The sequence below is a fragment of the Gavia stellata genome, chromosome 16 (assembly GCF_030936135.1).
Source record: "Gavia stellata isolate bGavSte3 chromosome 16, bGavSte3.hap2, whole genome shotgun sequence".
NCBI lineage: Eukaryota > Metazoa > Chordata > Aves > Gaviiformes > Gaviidae > Gavia > Gavia stellata.
Window position 1 is genome coordinate 2221311 of NC_082609.1, and position 4152 is coordinate 2225462.

Consider the following 4152-nt stretch of genomic DNA (forward strand, 5'->3'; position numbering starts at 1 on the left):
GCCGGGCCTGGCGCCGGCTCCCGCGCCCTGAGCTCCGCTGCCGCGGGGCGGGCTGCCTTGGCCGGGCCGAGGCGGCCCTGGGAGGCCGGAGGGAGGGCCCGGCCCGGCCCGGCTTCAGCCAGCGCCTCGGCCTTGCGTCACAGCGACGGCTGGGAGAGGCGACCCGGCTGTGCCGGGAGATGCCAGGCAGCGCACGGAGGCCTGCCGGCAGGAGCGCTGCCTGCCCGGCCCGGTGCTCCCTGCCTGCCGAAGCAGGGCTCGGCTGCGGGCTCTGGGCAAGCATCGCCCTGGCCCGGGGCCGCCTTCCCGCTCCCCGCCCGGCCTGTGCAGCACGTCCCCTGCCCGCTGGTGACTCCTTGTCAGAAGCAGCCCGTTAATACAGGCGTCAGATCCCTTATTTGCTGCCCAGTGGGTTCAGGAACCGGGTGTGAGATGAATTTAATGATGATTCAGCTGCCTGCAAGCAACCCCCGGGGCACAGCTGCACACTACAGGTGAACCAGCCCGGGGTTCTTCGGTAAGGCCGTGGTTTGGGTCCTTGCCACATATGAGCCAAGAGCCTTCACCGATTGTTTTGCTCATCGCATGATCAAAGGCAGGCAGCTGTCTGCAAGTCCAAGTGTTACACGGTTCCTCACCTTGTTTCTGTCTGCAGCAGCACCTTCCCACAGCTTCCATAATCCCTTCAGCAGGGTTGTCTGCAGCTGTAAAAAGGTTTTGCTGACAATGACGCTGTTTTCTGAGGGAACATGTACTATGTGTTTGACAATAAACGTAGTAAATAATATTATAGTCTTAGGCCAAAAATCCCAGCTCATTACCTAGTGGCACCATCAGGAAGATCGTGTCTCCTGTAGAGCTCAGTTAAGAAGCTGCACGATCGTCGCTGCAGAATTTGGCCTTACTCTCCGTAAGGCCAATTCACGTTTCCAACTAGCTTTTTTTGGCTGATATTTTCTCCACCTTTAATTGATAAAAGCCAAATGTTTTCCCTTTACAGCATTTTTGAATGCTTGTATTTAAAAAGAGCTTTCATTCCATGTTGGAATCGCTCAGCTGTGACAAATCTCAAAGGTGGAAAATGAAATGGATAAAATAGAAGTTAAACCTCAAAATCATCCTTGAGCCTGGCTGGGATCTGTGTCCGGGGCTTCGTAAGATCGCAGAGTCAGGACTGAACCATCTGAAAGCCAGAAAAACTGTACTGCCGTAACAGTCTTCCTGTGTGGAAGAGGTTATTATTTGTGGAAGAGCTTATTTCAGGGGTTTATTTTTATACTTTATCCATGCTAAATACATTTTAAATTACTTCTTTAAACTTCTTGGCACAAAGCGTTAAAGTCAGGAGACATTATTCTTTAATTACAGTCCACACATAAAGTAGGTTATACAATGCCAGTGCACATTTTTATTACCATGAAGACAGAAGTTAACGAGTGACAATTACTACAGTTTCATATATGCTTTAGCAGATCCAGTAAGCCAGCTGAGGATCAAAGCTCGCACAGAGAGACCACGTCAACGTGACAGAGGTGACAGGCGAGGCACAGCGCAGTGGCCCCTGTGGTCAGTGGGAGCGATCCAGCTGGTGCTTCCCAGTCATCTCCCAGCTGCGCCTGAGCACACAGGTCCCATACTGAGCCTCGCCGAGTGTCTGACACACCGAAAAACTCACTGAAGATTGCAGCGAGAGGCTTAAATAGCTCACTAGCAATATATTTAATTTTTGGCAATAGCCTCTTTCTTCAGCTTCGCAATTAAAAAAATAGTAACTCGCCAGAAACGGGCACTCCTGCCCTCCAGCTTCATCCCTGTTTGATTCTTCCGCAGACTATTGCTCTTTGGGTTTCTTCAGAAATCCCCATGAAAGCCTGGGAAAGATGCTGGCAGGGGACAGAAATTCTCCTGGCAAATGCTTCACCAGCTGAAGCAATCTCCTGTTCTTGTTTTTCCTACGCTCAGACACTGTAAGGCCTTGTAACAACATCACATACTTTTCTGAAAGGCATTTTACTCTCGGGAAAGATTTTCTTTTTAAATCTGTCATTAAAAATACTAAAATGCCACACCAGCTTGAGATCAATGGTATAAGCAAGAAAAATGAGACTGATTAAAACAAGGTATTTAAAAAAAAATACAACCCTTTTTCATATTTCAAAAAGGAAAACTAGGTTTTAAGATACTACAAAGTTCAAGAGTACAAAAATATTTACCTTTTAGAAATACCCAAGCCTACGATCACATAAAATATCAACTTAATATAAAAATCTTCATAAAAATATGGCCATCTGTATTTAATCAAGTCCTCAAACCTGTCCTACGCTGATATAAAGGCTTTGTTGAGAAATTTAGTTATGTCTAAACAGCTATGCTATAGATTAACTTCGTAGTAAGTAAAACCAAGATTAAATACTGCTGCTGTTAAGAGAAATTCCAGATTGAGAAGGGATGAGAACAGCTGGGGTCACAGGATAATGGTTGTCCCATGCCACATTACGTTTATGGCAAAAGCATAACTACAGAAAATTAATATGAGAGTAAATAGTATTTCCGCATCCCAAAGAGCAGCTTGAAATAATTGCACAAGTTCCTTGCATTTAAATGTTATAAAGCTTTATATTTGTGCTTGAACTTACAGGGAGAACCTCATTCCTGTGACAAGTGCCAGCACAAGACAACTCGCCCTGAGCTCTCATGTTAGAGATGAGTCAGTGTGCTTTTGTTGGCCCTTACAGAAGGTGAATCATGGCTAATTGTTATTTATAGAGGATAAAAATCGGTCTACCGGGTCTGATAGACTTTATGTGGCCAAGAAGTGCATGCACAGCCAATAAGTAGAAAAATAAAAGGTATTTTACTTTGTTCAAACTAGGTAGTGTTCATAAAACAGTAGTAGCACAACTCTAAGCGTTTGTGTTTTCATGCAATCTAGCTTTGCTGACCTTTTAAAAAATGCATCCATAACCTGTAGGAGTTGAAAACCAAAACACGGGCTTTGTTGGGTTTGGGGGTTTTTTGTGTGTTGAAAAAACTGTGGTCCTTTTGCATTTTTAACAGCTGCAGGTGAACATCTTCAGTACAGAACATCAGCTTTTTGCGAGCATCAAATCCCCTTTAAATTAGTAAATGGTACAAAGGTTTTGCAGAGGCTTTTGAAACTGCAATGAGCTTTCTCCAAAGGTAAAAAACAACGTGGTATATATTCAAAGGAGAAATTAAATGCTTTAGAAAAAAACCCAAAAAAGATCTAAAGAGCTGCTTATGCCAATATACCATGAAAAACCTGAAAGCTAAAACTGCATGGCACGTTTGGATAGGATCATTGACTTGCTAAAGCCCGTATTTCTTTTGAAAGCGGGCATGGCCCATCGGAAGGTCAGCAAGCTATGGTCCTTTCTGTGTTACAGGCTTCCCCCGTCCCCAAAGACACTGAACATTCATGAAGCCCAAGGATTTCAGCGGGCTCAGGCTTGATGAAAAAGCATCAGCTTTTACAGAGATCAGGAGTGGATCCCAGGTCCTGGGGAAAACAAGCGACATCAAAAGATACTCTGAACTCTTGTTTAAAAACCATGTCCTTACAGGGAAGTCTGTGTCTGCTTTGCTACAAGTAAATTCTGATCCCACCTAGTCTTATCGGGCTTTGGTCACAGATCTTGAAGGAAGCTGGGATCTTTCCTTTAGGAGCATGTGCTGAGATTTTCAAAGACAGACACCCAGCTCCCCTCCATCCAGTCAACACACACAGTGAGAAAAAACACCAGCATTACATTTGCTAACTTTTTTTTTTCCTGTAAGCAGCTCTCATTGAAAACCTGACTGAGTGGAGTCATTGCTGTATTATTCCTAAGGCTCACTTCTAGCTTACTGCTCGAATCAATCGTGTTTAGGACATGCAGGCCCCCATTTCTCAACAGGGACTGTATCTGCTGACAAACCCCAGGCATCAGACACTGCATTATAGACTAAGAGTCTTACAGAGTAGAGAGTATCTGTTCAGTAAACTATGGGTTTGGGTACAGTAGCACAGGGGATAACAACTATGGTGCAGTAGCATTGACTGTTGGGTTTTGTTTGTTTTCCTCTGGCAGAAAACGCATTTTGGGAAGATCTTGTTCTTCTTTCAGCCCCTCTGAGAGTGTGCATCCTTCT